Source organism: Labrus mixtus, chromosome 14 (genome assembly GCF_963584025.1).
Source record: "Labrus mixtus chromosome 14, fLabMix1.1, whole genome shotgun sequence".
NCBI lineage: Eukaryota > Metazoa > Chordata > Actinopteri > Labriformes > Labridae > Labrus > Labrus mixtus.
The window spans coordinates 3,235,082-3,240,653 of NC_083625.1; the positions used below are offsets into that span (position 1 = coordinate 3,235,082).

The following is a 5,572-nucleotide window of genomic DNA, read 5'->3' on the forward strand; positions in this document are numbered from 1 at the left end:
TTCTGCGACTGTGGTTTGGTTTGTCTCGTCTTTTATATCGTGTGTGTGTCTATTCAAGGATCTGTCCCAGCGGCCTTCCTTCAAGGTTTGTAGTAAAACAAATACATTTTTTTTAAAATGGAGTAATGAAAAAGATGAATGAAAGATGCTTTGGAATTTAAATCGAGACATACGGCATCAAAGGCGAAGGCGCCGTGGCTGCAGGCGTTCAAAACCAGATGATTCTGAGCGACGTCAAAGCGGATCAGTCCTGCAGAGAGTGAGGATGAGCTAATAATATCCAAGTCAAGTCATTTCCATCCCCTCTGTCTCTGAGCGCGGGGGAGCTGATTCAGCTCAGCAGCTGCAGTACAGTACGAGTGACTGGACGCACGTGGCTGTCAGGACGCCGTCAGACTCGCAACACAGATGAAGGGAAGAAAAAAATGTCAACTTAGAAAAATCTGATCTTTCCCCCTGATAACACACAGAGGAGAAGCCAACCACTTCATTACAACAAGCTTTCACATGCCCCAGACTTTGAACGCATCGCTGACTTCTTCTTCCTGTCGGTCATGTAATGAGACGCCGGTGTTCTCTGCGTGATCGTCCATTTTAATTTAAATTAATCTGCAGGACGTATCAGAATAATTTGGTTATATCTGAGAAAAGTTTGCTCTCTAAAAAAAAAAGAATAAATTCTTTAGCAGAGAAGTTACTGCTCTTATGAGGAGAAGCTTGGACCAAACTTTCCCATAAGAGGAAATCTCCTCGGTGAAAATAGAAACACAAGCATCGCTTTGATTCAACATCTTTTCTTTCTTAGTTTCCTCTTTTTTTCAGAGGAGAACATAATTAGCATGAGAAGCACAAGAAGTCACAGTTTGTGATTTAAACGCTTGTTATGCACAAAGTTTTTGATCATTATTTCGTGCTAAAGAACAACAACAAGGCTGGCAGGAAACAGACAAAGACTTCTGTTGTTTGAGAAGATGTTGTTTGTATCGGGATGTCTAGGAAGAGAAACGTGTTTTCAAATGTCTCGAGCTGCAAACATCAGCGCTGTGATCTTCTGGAGACATTTTGTCACTCGAGTCTGTTCTGGTATCATAAAAATCTCCAGCGTCGGCTACGAGCCGGGTAGCCATAATGTGCTGTGACGGAGACTTTCCGCAGCTGAAATTAAGCCGCTGCTAAATGATCCAGAGACATGGCTTTTTATTTTCCACACTCTTAAAAACAAAAAAGGTCTAAATGAAGAGTCGAGACACGGGGGAAGTTTGTTTCAGTCACGGAGGCAAAGAGTCTGTTCTTTAACTCATCAGATTTACAAAACACAGAGAAACTTCTGTCAACATCCAAACTAACACTGAAAGTGCTTCATCATAAGTTAAGTAGGTTATAAATACACGGGAGATTTCAGAGTTAACTCAGAGCTCAACAAAGACAAAAAAAGATGAATGATGTGAAATAAACAAGTCAATTCTGAAGAGGTATAAAAACAACATTTGTGACTTTTTTAGGGCCTCAAATCTAAAAAAAAAAAACATTCCTCTCTGTCTGTAAAAGTATGTTATGTGTTTATAAGGCCCCGTGTCCACCTTGCAGTTTTTCCTGAACACCAGCGTCTTTTTTTCGATTGTGTTCAATGAGTATAGCGAACGTACAGCCAACGCTTTTCTGCTTGGAAAAAAAACACTAGGTCGGCATATGTGCAGCTTCAGTGGCATCAGGACTCGATTATCCTGTCACCCGGATCGATATCACGATGGGTTGCATCCTCCATTTCCTAAATCGCTGCACATTGCTTCTTCTTTTTCTTTACCAAAGACCAGCAGTCAGATAAATATGAAGCCGTTTAAAACAGACCGAACCGTCAACGAGGGAAGCTGCAGTGCTGCGAGACAACTTTCATAACCTAGCCACAGTTAGCGCTCAGAAATGTAGCTTGTGGGCTCTTATGAAGCCTCACCTGTCTCTGAAGGAGTTTAAACCCAAATGAAAGTGCTTCATGCAGAACAACATGCACCCCAACCCAACGCTCCATAAATCATGATAATTTAAGAATTTAATTTGACAAAGTAAGTGACATGCAGCCCCGGGCCATTCCTACAGGGCATTTTAAAAAAACGGCTCTTTAAGAAGCAGAGGAAAACTCTTGATCAAATATTTATGTGAAGTACATTAGGCCACTCTCAGCGCCGCTCTGTGTGGTTTTGAGGATCTAGTAAAGCGTAAATGTGATGAATATTTTCTGTGGCGGCTGACCAGCTGGTCCGCGGAGACTCGGTCTGAACATCTGATTTACTGATGTGTGTGGAAAAACTGTTCAGAGGACGACGTAACTCCAACAACAACAGCGTGACAGGGTTGTGCAACATTTTCTGTCAGAAAAAATTATCATGAATTGTAAAAAAAATCCTTTCATCGCGGTGGTTACGGCGGAGATTTAGCAGAGTTTACACTGGAGGAAAGCAGTGAAAACAGAAACAGCTGGCTCACTCGCTTCAGTCTGGCGTCTCTGGTTTTAATGCCTCATGATATCTTAACCTTTAAAGATCGTTTAATAAACTGCTGGATTCATTTCTAGAGTTTCACAACCATGTGCTAAACTTCTTAAGTTAGACTTTACTATAATGTTTGTTTGGGTTTGTTAGCAAAGTTAGCACGCCAAACTAAGATGGTGAGCGTTGTAAACATCCCAGGTGGGCACAGTTTATCCTTTAAAGGAAGAATGTGCAACGTTCAACACAAACACAGCAGAACTGAAGTCTGTCCTGTGTAAATGTGTCTCTGAGTCATGACTGTCTACAATGAGGGAGAAGCTCGAGTCCCGCTGGCTGTGTTGTTGTCAGAGCCGTGTTTACATGGACGGGACGGCCGGCTCCTCCCCTTGTGTATAAAAGCTGTTTTAGTCAAGAACTAGAGAGAAGAAGAAGAACATACTCACTGATTATTTGGATGTCAGTAAGAGTTTTTAGATCACGCTCATTCTGTGTCAGTTTACGTGAAATGTGAAGCTACGAGCTAACTAAAGAGCGCTAACATTAGCATGCTAACACAACAATGCCGACGACAGGTGATTGCAGCTCGAGCAAAGGACGATGTTGTCGCCCCCTTGTGCTTAATTATGGTGCGTTCTAATTGGTAACTCCTTCCTGTGAACGCGAGTGGAGAGAAAGTTGGAGGAGAGCGGAGGCTTCAGAATAGCGGAGGTGTCGTTTGTGCAGTTTGTTTTGGTTTCATGCTGGTGCTGACGGGCGACCTCTACTGGATCAAAAAAAAAAGTTGCACATTCTTCGATTGCAGTTAATCAGTTTACTCAGTTGATAATTATCTGAAGGTAACGTTAACTTTGATCAGCGTCATCAACAAACAACTTTGCTCAGTTTGCAGTGTCAGTAGATTAGAGTTCTTAAAATGAAAGAGTGACTTTGAGAAAACTCAAACTTACACGCATGTCTGTTTCTTTGTGGCTTTCTAGCCCAGTCGACTTGATGTGCAGGTATCTCCTCTGACATTTTTACATTTTCCTGAAGTGCCAATGCACCCCTGAGTACATTTTTCAAAGCCCTGAGTAGACGCAGCGTCACAGTACACACTTTACATGTTCCTTTAAAGGTCGTAACAGAAGTGTGATACAGAAAGTAGAAGATGTACCGCCACAATTATTTGTCCTTCTACAATAAATAAAAGGTAACATCTAATGGTTATTACCTTTTGAGCTAAGAAGAGTCGTCAACCGTTTTAAAACAAGCTGAGGCCTTGTAATTTTATTGGAAACAGAATCAGGAGCCTGTAATGGTGCGTTCGCGTGTGTGTGTGTGTGTGTGTGTGTGTGTGTGTGTGTGTGTGTGTGTGTGTGTGTGTGTGTGTGTGTGTGTGTGTGTGTGTGTGTGTGTGTGTGTGTGTGTGTGTGTGTGTGTGTGCGCGTAGGGACTTGAGAATCTAAAAATGAGAGCGCCGCAGTAATTAAACACCAGAAATAAGGTCTTCAATTATCAGTGGATCCATAACCTGCACTCATTAATTAATTAATCATTTAAAAGTTAATTAAAAGGAAGAACAGGGGCGCGGTGGTTGGCGGAGTTACCTCACAGCGAGTCGGCACGGTTACACTCCTTCTCTGTGTGAAAGCTTTTTTATAATCACTCAGTTGACTTGTTTTTCTCCCTTCATCCAAAAATATAACAGCTACTTGAAGGTGTAAATAACCTTTTTGTGTGCTGTCTTTCATTTAATTACGACTTAGAAGATGGTTTCCCACTCACTGCGTAGGAAAATAAACATCATGTTTCAGGATGTGACGACCTGACAAAAGACTTCAGTAGTGTCTTGTTTAAAGGTCACATCGTAGAAATTTTCAAAACGTTTAAATAAGTCTCAGAGCTCCCTAAAACATGTGTGTGAAGTTTCTTGTTCTAAATCCACTCTGATCCTGTATTTGATCATGTCTATAAACCCCTCTATTTCAGCCCTGCTCAGAACAGGCTGTTTCTGTGTCTGTACCTTTAAATATGTAAATGAGCCGTGTCTGACCACGCCCCCTCTCTGGAAGGGCTTTGGGTGTACTCGTGCTTTCTCTCTCCATGTCCTATTGTTTACGGTGAGAAGGCAGACTCAGAGGGCAGCACAAACACCTAGCTGTGGGAGTGTCACCCACCTGGGGGAGGGGCTACTGCCCTTTGTGATGTCATGAAGGGAAAATCTCCAAACGGCCTGTTTGAGCACACATTTTCTGAAAAGTGGAGCAGGCAAAAGATGGAGAGGATGGACTTTTCTCATTATTGGGGGGTTTGTAGACGGACTAGAGACACATGTTAGAGTTAGAGGAACATGGAGAAGATGATTTTACTCCTCAGAAAAGAGCTCGTCGATATTTTAGGGATTAAACTCTGTGTATCTCTGAAGCGTCTCATATCTTAAACACGCCTGATATGAAGGATGTGACGGAAACTGATGAACTCTTTTGGACCATGTTGATCATTTCAAGACGGTTTAATGAATGAAGGCTGCTGGGAACGATCTTCTGCATGCTCAGCTTTACGCGAGATAATGTTCTAAATTTGATCATGTTGACATTTTATTGACGTAGACTTCCAGCGGGATATCATCTCTTCATTGCTACAGCGTGTCCTGCCCATCACTCAGAAACATTCAAGTGACCTTAAACAACATGTTTACATGTGAATGATTTTCCATGTTTCTTCATTTGGATCCTGGAGTTATCAATAAACATTTACCACTCTGATTGAATTTGTCCTTTTTGTCATGAGCAAGCAGCATCCTGAGGTGTTGAAAAAAAAGGAGCCGACGCAGAAATGATCTGTTGTTCTTTCTTATTACTGTGTTGATATTGAGCTATAAAAGCAATATGGCCTTTAATATTGGCATATTGAAGGTTCAGTCAGGGAAAAAGGCTGCAATATTTGGTACAACAGCACAACCTCAAAAATGTCCTTGAAGTTTTGCTCCTTAATTTGATTGGATTTTGATTCTGATGCAGATTTTCTTTCTTCAAAATTCAATTTAAATGTTCCTGTAAAAACAAATAATACTTCCTCCGTTTAGTTTGAGATTTGAGTTCTTCTTC

The 5,572-nt window shown here is 41.5% G+C and overlaps 1 long non-coding RNA gene across 1 annotated transcript; it reads left to right on the plus strand.

Annotated features, from left to right (window-relative positions):
- The first annotated feature begins 3,172 nt into the window (after positions 1 to 3,172).
- Positions 3,173 to 5,230, plus strand: LOC132988643 (uncharacterized). Its single transcript, XR_009675840.1, has 2 exons — positions 3,173 to 3,835; positions 3,916 to 5,230. It is a non-coding gene; the product is annotated as an uncharacterized LOC132988643 (long non-coding RNA).
- Positions 5,231 to 5,572: the final 342 nt, after the last annotated feature.